At 41.1% G+C, this 17,424-nt stretch overlaps 1 protein-coding gene across 2 annotated transcripts in view; it reads left to right on the forward strand.

Annotated features, from left to right (window-relative positions):
• Positions 1–2,359: 2,359 nt before the first annotated feature.
• LOC112234346 (transcription factor HIVEP3) overlaps positions 2,360–17,424 on the forward strand; it is a 93,021-nt gene continuing 77,956 nt past the window's right edge. For both annotated transcript variants that reach the window (XM_024402406.2, XM_024402427.2), the window contains exon 1: positions 2,360–2,564. The gene's annotated coding sequence lies outside the window, so the exon portion shown is untranslated. The remainder of the gene's footprint in view (positions 2,565–17,424) is intronic.

The raw sequence follows: 17,424 nt of genomic DNA on the forward strand, positions 1-17,424 counted from the left end.
GCCACCAGAGAGACCTATTGTGGCCTCAATTGGTTCATTGACTGAAAATACTTCTGCTTTTATAGATTTCTTTTTAAAAACCAGTGTGGTGTGACTCCTTGCACATGTACATGATTCTATGGACATGATTAACACCCTCAAGACATGCACAATATCAATGGGGAGATGTTTATGGCTTGTTTTGATGTTGAATCACTGTATACTAACATCCCTCACCAGGGAGGCCTAGAAGCCATGACACACTACCTCAGTCAATGACCCACTGGCAAACTGCTATGGGTAGTAAAATGTCACCGAATTATGCCAATCTGTATGTGTTTTTTTCTTTTTTAGAAGAAGAATGTGATTTTCAGCCCTGTAGTTACTGGCTAGATCTGACCTATTATAGCAATCTCAGGAAGAAATCTTAGACATGTATTGATTGGCGGGGAGTTAAGAGAAATGTTATTGTTTTCCCTAACAACAGTGGTGAAACTAACCAATACACATTTTAGTATTTTATTTCTTCATTCTGTGCTGCGACTCTTGCTGTATTTTTTTTAACATATTAGCAACATATTAGACTCTGAAAATGCTTAATTGATGACGTATTCGTTCTATTTCAGGGCACAGCAGAGGAACTTCATTGATTCCACTCCTTCATCAATTACAAGCAGTTAACATTTGAAATTCACCTTTACATTTGATGCGCATGAAATACGTTTTCTTGACATTTTGAATAAGAGGGATGGGGGGGGGGTACGGATCTATACAGGAAGCCGACAGACAGGAATTCCCTGTTACTCGAAGACAGCTTCCCCCCTACTCCGCTAAAAAAGAGCCTCCACATTAGCCAATACAGTCGCATATGTAGGATTTGTAATACCCAGAGTGACTATGTCAAACAAACTGACCATCTGGATGAGCGTTTCAGACAGCAGGGTTACCTAGAGGAATGACACATTTTGTATACATATTATTATTTTCTGGAACCATTACATGCACCCATCTAATTTTTTAAATGTTTTTTTAACTATTAGAGATATACAAATGTTTTTTGCACCCACCATGCGTCATGTCTTCAATGGTCATGTGAGGTGAAATGTGTATATTTTGGGATGTGAACACTATGTGCTTGACCTGACGACGATCTGTTTCGGATCGAAATGTTGTCAATAAGTGGTGAATTGGGAGCTTTAACTTGTTCTATACTAGTATTCTTTATTAGCACAGCACCTATTGTTTTTAAGGATGTGCGTATGACCACAAACTTTCCTTTCTAAACATAGCAATGCGAATGCAAAGAGGACTTGTTCCACAAAATAGTTGACGTGAACGGGCAAAAGAGTTGAGTCAATGTGAATACAAAGAGAACTGAGTTATTTTGAACAGAGTTCACTCTAAATAGGACTGAGATCCGGTTCTTTTAAAGAGAACTATATGAGAAGTATACCAATGTGTTATACCCTCTAAAATTCTGGGAAAGTGGTGAAAATGTCAGTTTGTAAAGGTTGAGACAAAAAGTAGTTGATGTGGTAACTAAGCTGTCTTTTTTATTGGTAGCAGATAATTATGTTCGGATTCCTGATTTGAATAGCAGATAAGTAGACCAATATGTCACACCCTAAGTTTTTGTCTAAAGTTCTGTGACAGTTGTAAAAATGTAAATTGTTTGGAAGTAGAGGTTAGATTTCATATGCTTTCTGTTTAACTTTAACTTTGGAAAGTGTTCAGTGTAGCATATTTTTGTCAAAAGTTGTGTTGTTCACAGTGAATGGTATGTTGGAAGTCTGGGAGTTGATTATATCACAACAGGGCCTTTAGACCGGTCTGCACATTTTAAAGTTTGAATGAGGTGTTTAGCTTAAAGCTGCAATATGTAACTTTTTGGGCGACCCAATTCACATAGAAATATCAATTATAGATCTGTCATTCTCATTGACAGCAAGTCTAAGTAGAGATAGAACATATCTACTATGTGCGCTATTGCTATGATTCACGTGATTAAGTTTCATTTTTGCATCTTTTGGTTTTATACACCAGCTTGAAATATGGAAAATAGGAAAATATATTTCACAGCAGTTTAGATTGTACAATGATTTTCTACACTATACTTGCTTTTTTTTTTGTCACATAAACTGAAATTTGGTAAACGTGTAAGAGGAATCGTTTTCCAGGTAGTAATTATAAGAAGTATGACGAATATTTAAAGTGGGGACTCTTGCCTTGCAAACCCCATTAATAAGAAGTATGAAGAAGATTTAAAGTTGGAGCTTTTGCTTCACAAGTCCCATCTATTTAAAATGTCCTAGCAAGCCAGGCCAATGGGAGACGAGGAAAGGGGGCGGGATCCTTTTGACGTCTCGTGCGGCGACGCTGAGTGTTTGTGTAGCGCGAGATTGGGTTTTTGTTGTTCTAATCGGCTGAATGTGGTTTCGTAGTTCCAGTTTGACAAGGCGTAGGGAAAGCGCCCCCCCAGTTTGTTTAGTGCAAGATCTGCGCTGCACACACCGCTGAGGAAATGCGGACTTCTGGCCCTTTCGCTACGGGTTACATTGCTACAGTACCCACACCGTAGCAAGCTGGTAAGTAGTGCCAAACGGTGTAACTTCACGCTATGTATTTTAGTCTTTCGAATGCTTGAGTTCGTGAATAATTTGATGCCATTATGTCCAAGCTCTATGAAATATGAATAAATATGGCAGTTGTAGGCTAATGCTGTGAAGTATATTTTTCCAGTATTTGAGCTGCTAATCTCAGTGTAAAGTGGACAGTATTATATTGTTACTGTAACGGTATTGGAACTGTGGTACATGCCGTGAATTGAATTGCACTTCCGGACTGTCAAGTCACAGAGTTTCTAAACCCAGAGTCACAACATCGCAAGACTTTCGGGAACGCTTGCGAAACAGGCCAGTTCCAGGTTTGGTGTTTGACAACTCAATGAGAGTAATTCTTCCTTAGTTAATGTTCTTGAAATGTAAAGGCACAACCTTGATTCGAGCCAATGTCTTTAAGTAGTTGAACACTCCAGCCTCTTGAAGGTGACAAACGGACGTTTTCATTTAATTCAGAAACGACTTCATTATCGAAGGAGGTTCTTTATCTGACGGCTTGCACGTGCGCAGTTTGGCGCGAGACGACCGTTAGACCCATTTACGTGTTTCTGCGCATGAGTTTCGCGAGCTAACGTCGCCATGACATCGCCAAGTGTGATCGTGGATCTCTACTGAAGAAGCAGTTTCTGCCTATCTTCATACTGTACTGTCTTTGATCAAATTCTGAATATGTTATGTTATTATTGATAGGAATGTTGTATTTTGACATAGGATAAAACAAGAATATGCTATATATTTGACATGCGCGCAACTGTCTGTTGAAAACAGACCGTTTTTTAAAAATATAGCCTAATATTTTGCATTTCTAGTATCAGTTGTGTGCGTAAAATAAATGTGCATTTTTTTGTTTTTGTTTTTGGTTACATTCTTGTGTAATCGGGAAAAAGAAGGGTGGCAAAAAATCCTACCTGCCTTCATTCACCAACGTCAAGTCTGACCATTTATATGAATGAATGTGCTAACTTGCTCAACATAGTCTTGATGATTGCAGTTGATCATGTTATACAGTGAATAATAGCTTAGAATAGTCTACATAGGCCTACATCTGCCAAGATGCGAGTTCTAGAAATATAATCTTGCAATGTGAATGCAAAGCATGCATTCAGCCAGTTTTGGTTTACTGTTGATGATGAATTCTGGAGAGCGCCCACTGCCCAGAATGAAATTACGCATAGCCTAGTGATGGGCTGCTTTGTTGGGAAACTTGAGTCGGTGCACTGTAGTGGGTCGCCTGGCTGAAAACACACATTACAATAATGTTGATCGTATGAGATCTCCTTATACTGGTGATATGACATTTTCTGTGCATTGGTCATAGGACATGGTCAAATACATTTTTGTTATTGTCTGCGTTTGGTGCGATGCGTTCGTGGTTCCTTTCTACGCACGCTAAAGGGGCCAGGGGCATTTTAGGACAAAAAGTTAGACTATACTGTAGGCCTACATGACATGCCCATGATCTAAAAATATATTTTGAATGAAATCCTGAAGCGTTTGCTTTGCATCTATTCCTTATTTCCTTTTATATTACCTAATATAGTAATGGGTCATTACTTATTAGTGTGTGTAATTTTAAAATCTGCATACATTTCTTTCATTTTTTATACTGTCCTTCATTCAGAGAGAAGTAGCTTGCTCTTTTGGAAGTTTCGAATTTTCACTGTGCACATTCCTAACAATCTCATTCAAAACCCAACAGTGTTTCATTACAAATAAATCTACCCATTTCAATCATCTGTTGCCTCCCTCTTTATTATTTTCCCTGTACAAGTGTCATTACAGTTTAATTGTAGTACTGACTAGCACCACCAAGACATTTTCTGACAGAATGTGTCCAAGATGCTCTCTGATCGTCCTCTGCAATTGGTTGGTTGGTCGCTTCATTTTGTTGTTCGATTTGATTTATAATTGATTTCTGCCCCTCTCCTAACAGCTAAGTAGAGGATGTCACTTCAATAATGTGTTGAAATATATTATTTCACTTACAATGTGTACTGTATTGAAACATAAACATTGTATTTTAAAACAAAAATTGTGTTCCTCTAGTAACTAATATCAAATAAAATTGTATTGGTCGCATACACATACTGTATTTAGTAGATGTTATTGCGGGTGTAGTGAAATGCTTGTGTTCCTAGCTCCAACAGTGCAGTAATATCTAAGACGCACACACAAAAAAAAGTCAAATAATGGAATTTAGACATTTTAGGAGGAGCTGTGTGTGTGTGTAGTGCATTCGGAAAGTATTCAGACCCCTTGACTTTTTCCACATTTTGTTACATTACAGGCTTACTCTAAAATTGATTAAATAAATAAAAATCCTCATCAATCTACACACATTACACCATAATGACTAAGCAAAAACTGGTATTTAGAAATTGTTGCAAATATATAAAATGTAAAAAATGGATCACATTTACATAAGTGTTCAGACCTTTTACTCAATACTTTGTATGATGCTACAAGCTTGGCGCACCTGTATTTGAGGAATTTCTCACATTCTTCTACTCTGCAAATCCTCTCAGGCTCTATCAGGATGGATGGGGAGTGTCGCTGCACAGCTATTTTAAGGTCTCTCCAGAGATGTTCAATCAGGTTCAAGTCCGGGCTCTGGCTGGGCCACTCAAGGACATTCAGAAACTTGTCCCGAAGTCACTGCTGCGTTATCTTAGCTGTGTGCTTAGGCTCGTTGTCCTGCTGAAAGGTGAACCTTTGCTCAAGTCTGAGGCCCTGAGTGCTCTGGAGCAGGTTTTCATCAAGGATCTCTCTGTACTTTTCTCTGTTCATCTTCATCTTTCCCTCAGTTCTGCCTCTGAAAAACATCCCCACAGCATGATGCTGCCACCACCGTGCTTCACCGTAGGGATGGTGCCAGGTTTCTGCCAGACATGAATCTTGGCATTCGGGCCAAGGAGTTCAATCTTGGTTTCATCAGACCAGAGAATCTTGTTTCTCATGGTCTGAGAGACCTTTTGGTGCTTTTATGCAACTCCAAGTGGGCTGTCATGTTCCTTTTACTGAGGAGTGGCTTCCGTCTGGCCACTCTACTATAAAGGCCTAATTGGTGGAGTGCGGCAGAGATGGTTGTCCTTCTGGAAGGTTCTCCCATCTCCACAAAGGACCTCTGGAGCTCTGTCCAAGTGAACATGGGGTTCTTGGTCACCTCCCTGACCAAGGCCCTTCTCTCCTGATTGCTCAGTTTGGTCCTGCGGCCAGCTCTAAGAAGAGTCTTGGTGGTTCCAAACTTCCTCCATTTTAAGAATGATGGAGGCCACTGTTTTCTTAAGGACCTTCAATGCTACAGAAATGTTTTTGTACCCTTCCCCGGAAGGGTACCTCGGCACAGTCCTGTCTCTGAGCTTTACGGACAATTCCTTTGACCTCATTACTTGGTTTTTGCTCTGACATGCACTGTCAACTGTGAGACCTTATACTGTAGACAGGTGTGTGCCTTTCCAAATCATGTCGAATCAATTGAATTTACTACAGGTGGACTCCAATCAAGTTGTGGAAACATCTTAAGGATGATCAATGGAAACAGGTTTCATCTGAGCTCAATTTTGAGTCTCTTAGCAAAGGGTCTGAATACCTATTTAAATAAGGTATTTCTGGTTTTTTTGATAAATAAATTTGCAAAAAAAATCTAAACCTGTTTTTGCTTTGTCATTATGGGATATTGTGTGTAGATTGAGGGGGACATTTTTTATTTAATCCATTTTAGAATAAGGCTGTAACATAAAAAAATTTGGAAAAAGTCAAGGAGTCTTGAGTACTTTCCGAATGCACATATCAAACTTTACAATGAAACACTGTCAGAACTTTACAAAAACAATATACCGAGGTCTCTCGCTCAGATGACATCATTGCTTTTAACAATTCAATGCTCACAATACTAGCTAGCAGCAGCAGTAGCTAGCAGCAGTAGGATAGAATGTGTATCTGAAGAATACTTAGGATAATGGCTGTCGATTTTATGAGCTCTTAACCAACTGTGCTATTTAAAATAAAAAATAAGTTTTTATTTTATTTGTTTAACTTATTTTGTACATAATGTTGCTGCTACCGTCTCTTATGACCGAAAATAGCTTCTGGACATCAGAACAGCGATTACTCACCTTGAATTGGATGAATACTTTTTCTTTAATGAGTCGGACGAGAGGGATTTACTCCAGACACCCGAACAGGCCCTCATCCCCGTCATTCGCAGGGAAAAAGAGACTTGAGATTTTGTGGAAGGAGATTGGGGTCCATTATGAAGATCCGGTTGGCGAGTGGCTAATTTGCCGTTGCCATCGGTACTATTGGCCAACGTACAATCACTGGAGAATAAAGTGGACAAACTAAAAGCACGTACATCCTACCAATGGGACATTAACTGTAATATCTTGTTTCACTGAGTCGTGGCTGAACGACAACATGAACATACAGCTGTATCGGCAGATTAGAACAGTAGCCTCTGGTAAAACACGGGGCGGGGGCCTATGCATTTACCTAAACAACAGCTGGTGCACGATATCTTAGGAAGTCTCGAGGTTTTGCTCACCTGAGGTAGTGTGGTCTACAGCTTATGAGATACTCTATCTACCTAGAGTTTTCATCTGCATTTTTTTGGTAGCTGTCTACATACCACCACAGACCGATGATGGCACTAAGACCGCACTCAATGAGCTGTATACGGTCATAAGCAAACAGGAAAACGCCCATCCAGAGGCAGCCAGGGACTTTAATGCAGGGAAACTTAAATCCGTTTTACCTAATTTCTACCAGCATGTTAAATGTGCAACCAGAGGGAAAATAACTCTAGACCATCTTTACTCCATACACATAGACTCGTACAAAGGTCTCCCTCGCTCTCCATTTGGCAAATCTGACCATAATTCTATCCTCCTTAAATTAAAGCAGGAAGCACCAGTGACTCTGTAAATAAAAAAGTGGTCAGATGAAGCAGTTGCTAAACTACAGGACTGTTTTGCTAGCACAGACTGGAATATGTTCTGGGATTCTTCCGATGGCATTGAGGAGTACACCACATCAGTCACTGGCTTTGTCAGTAAGTGCATCTGTGACTTCGTCCCCACAGTGACAACGTACATAACCCAAACAGAAGCCATGGATTACAGGCAACATCTGCACTGAGCTAAAGGCTAGGAGCTGCTGCTTTCAAGGACGGGGACTCTAACCCGGAAGCTTATAAGAAATCCTGCTCTGCCCTCAGACGAACCATCATACAGGCAAAGCGTGAATACAGGACTAAGATCAATTTGTACTACACCGGCTCCGACACTCGTCGGATGTGGCAGGGCTTGCAAACTATTACAGACTACAAACGGAAGCACTGCCGCGAGCTGCCCAGTGACACGAGCCTACTAGATGGGCTGAATTACTTCTATGCTCGCATCGAGGCAAATAACACTGGTACGTGCATTAGGGCATCAGCTGTTCCGGATGACTGTGATCATGCTCTCCACAGGCGATGAGAGTAAGACCTTTTTAAACAGGTCAACATTCACAAGGCCACAGTGCCAGATGGATTACCAGGACGTGTACTCCATGCATGCGCTGATCAACTGGCAAGTGTCTTCACTGACATTTTCAACCTCTCCCAACATCTTTCAAGCAGACCACCATAGTCCCTGTGCCCAAGAAGACTAATTCAATCTGCCTAAATGACTACAGACCCGTAATACTCACGTCTGTAGCCATGAAGTGCTTTGAAAGGCTGATCATGGCTCACAACACCATTATCCCAGAAACCCTAGACCCACTGGAATTTTCATAACTGGCCCAACAGATCCACAGATGATGGAATCTCTATTGCACTTCACACTGCCCTTTCACACCTGGACAAAAGGAACACCTATGTGAGAATGCTATTCACTGACTACAGCTTAGTGTTCAACACCATAGTGCTCTCAAAAGCTCATCAATAAGCTAAGGTCCCTGGGACTAAACACCTCCCTCTGCAACTGGATCCTGGAATTCCTAACGTGCCGCCCCCAGGTGGTAAGAGTAGGTAACAACACATTCACCAATGTTGATCATCGACACGGGACCCCTCGGGTGCGTGCTCAGTCCCCTCTTGTAATCCCTGTTCACTCATGACTGCACAGCCAGGCACGACTCCAACACCATTAAGTTTGTCGATGACACAACAGTGGTAGGCCTGATCACCGACAACGATGAGACAGCCTATACGGGGGAGGTCAGAGACCTGACCATGTGCTGCAAGGACAACAACCTCTCCCTCAACATGATCAAGACAGAGGAGATGATTGTGGACTACAGGAAAAGGAGGACCGAGCACGCCCCCATTCTCATAGATGGGGCTGTAGTGGAGCAGGTTGAGCGCTTCAAGTTCCTTGCCGTCCACCTCAACAACAAACTAGAATGGTCCAAACACACCAAGACAGTCGTAAAGAGGGCACGGCAAAGCCTATTCCCCCTCAGGAGACTGAAATGATTTGGCATGGATCCTCAGATCCTCAAAAAGTTCTACAGCTGCACCATTGAGTGCATCCTGACGGGTTACATCACTGCCTGGTATGGCAACTGCTCGGCCTCCGACCGCAAGGCACTACAGAGGGTAGTGCTTACGGCCCAGTACGTCACTGGGGCCAAGCTTCCTGCCATCCAGGACCTCTATACCAGGCGGTGTCAGAGGAAGGCCCTAGTCATAGACTGCTCTCTTTATCGCACAGCAACTGGTACCGGAGCGCCAAGTCTAGGTCCAAGAGGCTTCTGAACAGCTCCTACCCCCAAGCCATAAGACTCTTGAACATCTAGACTATTTGCATTGCCCCCCCTTCTTTTACACTGCATGTACATAGTACCTCGACTAACCGGTGTCCCCGCACATTGACTCTGTACCGGTACCCCCTGTACATGGCCTTGCTTTTATTTTACTGCTGCTCTTTAAAGTCTCTGTGCAAGCGTTCCGCTAGCGACCCACCTCGACAACATCCGGTGAAATTGCAGGGCGCCAAATTCAAAATACAGAAAGAGTCATAATAAACTTTCATAAAAATTGTTATACATCGGCTTAAAGATGAACTTCTTGTTAATCCAGCCGCTTTGTCAGAATTCAAAAAGGCTTTACGGCGAAAGCATAAGAAGCTATTATCTGATGATAGCACAACCAGTAAACAAAGAGGGTAGCATATTTCAACCCTGCAGGCGCTACACAAAACGCAGAAATAAAATATAAAACATGCCTTACCTTTGATGAACTTCTTTTGTTGGCACTCCAATATGTCCCATAAACATCACAATTGGTCCTTTTTTGTTCGATTAATTCTGTCCATATATATCCAAAATTTCCATTTATTTGGCGCGTTTGATCCAGAAAAGAACAGCTTCCAAATTGCGCAACGTCACTACAAAATATTTCAAAAGTTGCCTGTAAACTTTGCCAAAACATTTCAAACTACTTTTGTAATACAACTTTAGGTATTTGTAAACGTTAATAATCGATCAAATTGAATACGGGTCTATCTGTGTTCAATACAGGAAGACAATAAACCAAGCTACTTTTCAAGTCTCCACAGTGTTATGAAGTTCCTAGATGACCATACTTCTTCATTGCACAAAGGAATAACCTCAACCAAATTCCAAAGACTGGTGACATCCAGTGGAAGTGGTAGGAACTGAAAACAAGTTCCTAAGAAATATCGTTTCCCAATGAGAATTCACTGAACAGACAGAGACCTAAAAAAAAATAAAAAAATTGAACGGTTAGTCCTGGTTTTGCCTGCTACATAAGTTCTGTTATACTCACAGAGATGATTCAAACAGTTTTAGAAACTTCAGAGTTTTCTATCCAAATCTACTAATAATATGCATATCTTATATTCTTGGCATGAGTAGCAGGAAGTTGAAATTGGGCACGTTATTTATCCAAAAGTGAAAATGCTGCCCCCTATACCTTAAGAAGTTAATTATTTGTTACTTTTATGTCTTTTTCGTTGGTATTTTTCTGAACTGCATTGTTGGTTATGGGCTTGTAAGTAAGCATTTCACTGTAAGGTCTACACCGGTTGTATTCGGTGCATGTGACAAATTTGATTTGATAAACTATACACAACAGCCGTGATGCAACATTCAAGAAGACACTCATTGTTTGACATGTGTTTATGTTGGTCGCATACACATACTGTATTTAGCAGTTTGGGCCCCCGAGTGGTGCAGCAGTCTCTCTGTGTTAGAGGCGTCAGTACAAGCCCTGGTTAGATTCCAGGCTGTATCAAAACCGGCTGTGATTGGGAGTCCCATAGGGCGGCGCAAAATTGGCCCAGTGTCGTCCAGGTTAGGGCTTGGCCGGGGTAGTCCATTTGTAAATAAGAATTTGTTCTTAACTGATTTGCTTAGATAAAAAAATATATATGTTGGACATGTGTTATATGTTGGACATGCCTTTTGTAGTGAAAGTGGAAATAATTGGTGATCTGACAGGATCAGGAAGCACCACTTGTTGGATATCTGGCCATGGTCTCATTTTAAGAGAGGCAGTGCTGAGTCAGACATGGGCCTTACAGCCCTGAACTAACAGGCAGATTAAGAACATACTCACTAGTTATGTGGAGTGATGTATATACTAGCTGTTTTAGTTTAGCTCTCCCTCAGCACATGCCACCTACAAATCTTATCTCTGGCCTGGCTTAACAGTTGGCTGCCCGCAATCACTGCTGGATTGTGGCGGTCTTGCTTTGCTGAAAAATAACACGCAGGGGTTATCCTTAGGACATGCTTGGAAAAGCAGGCAAAATAAAATGTAGGTGGATTTATGACTATTTAAGGTGGCACTTGGCTGGTAATACCAGTTTAAGCTAATGAACAGAAGAAGATAAATGCACTATTAAAGGTATAGTTCTGTATTTTGGCAGAACCTTTTGGCAGAACCTCGGACCTCAGAGTCCGATGAACTCGTGGATGGATACCTTTTTTCATGTATCTGTGTCCCGTGTGATGGAATTTAGAGGTAGTTTTGTGAGCCAGTTGCGATAACGCTAGTTAGAAACTTCCTTCATACTGGATGCAGAGACATACAAATGGTATCCATGAGTTAATCTGACTCTGGGGAGGTAGATAAAGAGCCTCATTGCCAAAATCCCAAGAAGAATTTAGTGGTTAAGTTTCCAAACTTCCACGATGAAGCAGCCAGTTTTCTTAAGATAAATGATCTGGTTATGATATCATTGCCATGCTCTGATCAAGGTTGCCTATACTGCACCAACAAAACACCACCTCTAAACTTCAAAGAGACAACAGTTAACCTCTAGGGGCCAGTTTCCCTGATACAGATTAAGCCTAGTTCTGAACTAAAAAGCATGGTCAATGGCCCCTAGTCTAAAGGCCTAGATCCAGGCCTTGCTACACAGTCTTTCCTTAGCTCTGGGGCTGCAGTGAAGTCAGTGAAGTACAGTTATGCTCTTGTGCTGAGGGGGATCACTGTAGAGAAGCCAATATGAAATTATTTCCTCAGAGAATGGTGTTTGAGCCACTTGTTGTGCTGGTGGGGGACAGCAGCACTAGCTCAGCATGGAGCCTGGGAGATTTTGGGTTTGTTTCTTCGGGAAGGTCAATTGTTTGAAGTCATTGTAAAGTAAACCACTTGATCATTAAAACCATTTAGTGCTTACTCCGATAAGCACTAAATGGTTGTGGTGAAAATGGTCAAAAGTTATAGGTTGAGTTTTTATAAGTTGGCAGAAGAGGAACACCTGCTTGTGTAACCTTTTATTTTACTAGACTTGTTAAGTATGATTACTTTGATATAAAACTTCAACTGAATGTTATTGGAGAACCTCTCATAACTTTACCAGTGGGTGATTTTTATAGGGGTGAAAGCTAAATATACTAGCTATTCAAGATTTTGGCATTCACTGTTTGATAGGAATTTGAATAGTCCCAATATATCAGCACGCAGGCTGTGCAGCACACAGGTACAGGTATTGTGTGTGTGGGTGCGTGCATCATGTCTGTTCCTGTAGTTCTCGTGTCCCTGGCTCACACAGTGCTTCAGATGGGTGACAGCGATTTTCTGCCAATTAACACAGAACCTCTCTCTCAAACACACACACACACACACACACCTTGCAAACCAGGTGACAACATGCCGATTTAAATGCTGTCTGTCTTCTTTACTGTGTAGCTTGTGTTTATGTTCGTGTCTGAGTAACTGTGACCATGACTCTGTGGTTGCTATTGTAGTTGTACATTTCCCTTGCTTTGGCCTGCCTGTGTTCATTAAAAGTACACACACACACACACAGTGTTTATTCCCAGAGACTGGTCCTAGGGACAGATGTAAACAGGCGTAGACAACCTTTTCATGTCCCTGCTGCTGGTCATTAATCCTGTTCTCTGAAACACAAGGGAATAATAGAACCACTGTGTCCCTCAGAGAAGAGGGAGCCAGGAACAAGGCCCTGGACACACAGATTTTTGTGGGGGGGGGCTGAAAACAAGAGACCTGGAGCACTGTTCAGGAAGCCAACTGGCCCACTAGCCTGATTATTTCAGTAAGGTCATTAATTAACTGTGAAGGCACAACATGCATCCTTAAAATGTAGACCAGAGATCATCAATTAGATTCAACTGCGGGCCAAACATTTCTAAAAACCTGTATTCACTTTGCCATTATGGGGTATTGTGTGTAGATTGATGAGGAAAGCATTTTATTTAATCCATTTTAGAATAATGCTGTAACGTAACAAAATGATGAAAACGGGAAGGTGTCTGAATACTTTCCGAATGCCTTGTATATCCATGGCCCAGACCCATCCTAGTGTGTTGGCTACCTCAACGAATGAGTCTTCGGTAGCAGACTCGACTGATGTTATTGTGGTTGGTTCTGCAGTAAGCGTAGATGGGGAGGATGTTGTTACTGTAACCCTCCTTACACCCACAGTAGTTAATCATTACATGTGCTCATATCTACCAACAGAACATGGGCTCATATGAGGGCTTTTGCATGGCTCAATTGTCAAATAGCTCCCTACATGAAATGGTCTAACGGTACCCAATGCCTGTAAACACACAAGGCCTTTCGGTAACAGCTCTCCCACTGAGGTTTAGTGTGTGGGGAAAATATTGTCTGTTCTACTTCTGCCTGGGTGATATCTTTGTGTAAACTGAAGTTGTCTGTGACAATCCCTCATGTTATAGGCTCCTTTTGGGAGAGGGAATGCAGAGAAAGTGTGTGTGTCTGCTTAGTCTCTTGTGCAACAGTGGCAGTGTGACTGCAGTGTCATACACCACAATTACTGTATGTCTGTAGTGGCAGGCTATTATTGGTAAGAACAGTGTTTTGGAGGGGTGTCTTGTTTTAGGAATGGATAAGAAAGCTACTGCCCATGCAGTGTCTGCTGTCCAGAGCTGGTGACTGGTCTCTTTCATCTCATTGACATGGGATACCATTGAAATGGAGGCTTACCTGTAACCTTCACACGTTAACATTTTTCATGGAATCCTATAGCCTTGTGGATACAGGGTCCAAATGACCAGGGCTAGATAGTGCTGTGTGGTTGGGGACAGAAGCACCAGATCATCAGCAAACAGTAGACATTTGACTTCAGTTTCTTGTAGGGTGAGGCCAGGAGAGTAGACTGTTCTAGTGCCCTGGCCAATTCGTTGATATACACTACCGGTTAAAAGTTTTAGAACATCTACTCATTCAATTTTTTTGTTATTTTTACTATTTTCTACATTGTAGAATAATAATGACAACATCAAAACTATGAAATAACACATGTAGAATCATGTAGTAACCAAAAAAGTCTTAAACAAAATATATTTTATTTTTGAGATTCTTCAAATAACCACCCTTTGCCTTGATGACAGCTTTGCACACTATTGGCGTTCTCTCAACCAGCTTCACCTGGAATGCTTTTCAACAGTCTTGAAGGAGTTCCCACATATGCTGAGCACTTGTTGGCTGCTTTTCCTTCACTCTGCGGTCCGACTCATCCCAAACCATCTCAATTTGGTTGAGGTCGGGTGTGAAGGCCAGGTCATCTGATACAGCACTCCTCACTCTCCTTCTTAGTAAAATTGCCCTTACACAGCCTGGAGGTGTGTTGGGTCATTGTCCTGTTGAAAAACAAATGATAGTCCCACTAAGCCCAAACCAGATGGGATGGTGTATCTCTGCAGAATACTGTGGTAGCCATGCTGGTTAAGTGCCTTGATTTTTTTTTTAAATCTTTAAATCAGACAGTGTCACCAGCAAAGCACCATCACACCACCTCCTCTGTGCTTTACGGTGGGAAATACATGCGGAGATCATCCGTTCATCCACACCGCATCTCACAAAGACACGGCGGATGGAACCAAAAATCTCCAATTTGGACTCTAGACCAAAGGACATATTTCCACTGGTCTAATGTCCATTGCTCATGTTTCTTGGCCCAAACAAGTCTCTTCTTCTTATTTGTGTACCTTTTTAGTAGTGGTTTCTTTGCAGCAATTTGACCATGACGGCCTGATTCACACAGTCTCCTCTGAACAGTTGATGTTGAAATGTGTTAGTTGAACTCTGTGAAGCATTTATTTGGGCTGCAATTTCTGAGGCTGGTAACTCTAATGAACGTATCCTCTGCAGTATAGGTAATTCTGGGTCTTCCTTCCCTATGGTGGTCCTCATGAGAGCAAGGTTTTTTTGCCAATTTTTAACCTCACACTTGTTGTTTGTGTACATGGATTTTATAATGTATGTTTTTATTTCCCCCAACACCACTTTCCATACATCTGTATAGCAGGCCCTCATGCCAAATTGAGTCTCAAGCTTTAAAAAAAAATCAACACAGCATGGAGAAGACTTTGCCTTTGTTTGTTTGTCAATTAGGGTGTGCAGGGTGAATGTGGTCTGTTGTATGGTAATTTGGTAAAAAGCGTATTTGACACTTGCTCAGGTTTCTGTTGATGCATACAGAAACCAATGGTAGTTGTTTTGGTCAAATGTGTCTCCATTTTTGTGGATTGGGGTGATCAGTCCTGGGTTCCAAATATTGGGGATTATGCCAGAGCTGAGGATGCTGTTGAAGTAAAGCCAACTGGAATTTGTGGTCTGTATATTTTATAATTTCATTTAGGATACCATCAACCCCACAGGCCTTTTTGGGATGGGGGGTTTGTATTTTGTCCTGTAGTTCATTACATATAATTGGATAATCCAGTGTGTTCTGGTCGTCTTTAATAGTTGATTCTAAGGTTTGTATTTGATCATGTATATATTTTTCTGTTTGTTCTTTGTTATAGAGCCAAAAAGATTGGAGAAGTGGTTTATCCATACATCTCTGTTTTGGTTGGATAACTCATCTTTGTTTAGTTTTACAATTTTCCCAGAAGTGGTTAGATTCTATGGATTCTTCAATTACATTGAGATTATTTCTGATGTGCTGTACCTTCTTTTTCCGTGGTGTATTTCTGTGTTCTAGTGATGGCGTATGCTCAGATTTTCTGGGTCTCTGATTTTGGTTGGATAGGTTTCTCAATTTCTTTCATAGGTTTTTGCATTCTTCATTTGTCATGGTTAATTTTCTTACGTTGTCTGCTGATTTGATTTGATTTGATTGATTTGATTTGACAGTTGTAGATTTGCTAGGGAATCTGAGGTCAAATATACTGTTTAGGTTTCCTACTGCCAAGTCTACACCTTCCCTATTACAGTGAAACATATTGTCTAGAAGGGATTGAATTTGTTGTTGCCTAATTGTTTTTTGGTAGATTTCCACACGACTTTCCTTCTACCTATAGCATTTCTTAAAATGATTCAGTTCTTTTTGGCTTTGATGCCTTATGATTGACCATAGCTCTGTTCAAGTAGTGTGACTTTTGCTGTGATCTGATACGGGTGTCAGTGGACTGACTGTGAATGCTCTAAGAGACTATGGGTAGAGGTCAGTGATAAAGTAGTCTACAGTACTACTGCCAAGATATGAGCTAAATGTGTACCTACCATTGAGTATGTACATACTGTCAAGATGTTGCCCTGTTGGGTGAGGTTAATACCATGGTAACAGCAAAGGTTTTGGGAATGGAACAATATTTTCCCTTCACAACCAGTTGAAAGTGTCCGTTGGTACTTAAAGAATATGATGTCAGATCAGTTTGTTTCTGGGACATTATATCTGATGATAGGACAACATAAATTGTATCTTGGAAAGACTACACGTTCTAATGATCAGATTCACATGGAATTGTTGTGCAATTTAAATGTTTAAATATGAAACTATTTGTGAAATAGGATAATTGTTTCATAGTAAAACGTAGGCCCAAGTGAACAGACTTTGGTTGAGAACTATAAAACACGCCATTCTCTCCCCCGGTACAAAAGCCTATTGGTGGAAGTCAAACTTCGTTCCCGACGACGTGAGGACTGGTGTCCATATGTTTAAAAGGGCTAATTTCAACGTGGTGATGATCACCACGTTGAAATTGAGAATTTTGACGAGACCAACCAGAATACAGCGCGAGCTGATTATGGCAACTTGGTATGAACTTTGAATGATTATTCACTGAAGAAGAAGTGATACCTCCTAGACGTCGAGATATCAGCTGTAAACGTACGTGGCCTAGGAAAGGACAGACAATCTCAAGAACGACAGGGTACTTTAACCTATCCGCTCTATAACACTACGACCAGAAAGATTCTTCAAAAGACAATGGTGATCTCTGCTGGGTAAACCAGTCTTCCATCTTTGACCCATCTATCGAAGCGCAGCTCAGAGGAAATGTGTGTGTATATATATATATATATATATATATATATATATATTGCATTTTCCTCTTATGAATGGGCTTATTAGAATGCGTAAGTATTATTAGTAAG

Source organism: Oncorhynchus tshawytscha, linkage group LG03, assembly GCF_018296145.1.
Source record: "Oncorhynchus tshawytscha isolate Ot180627B linkage group LG03, Otsh_v2.0, whole genome shotgun sequence".
In the NCBI taxonomy this organism is placed as follows: domain Eukaryota; kingdom Metazoa; phylum Chordata; class Actinopteri; order Salmoniformes; family Salmonidae; genus Oncorhynchus; species Oncorhynchus tshawytscha.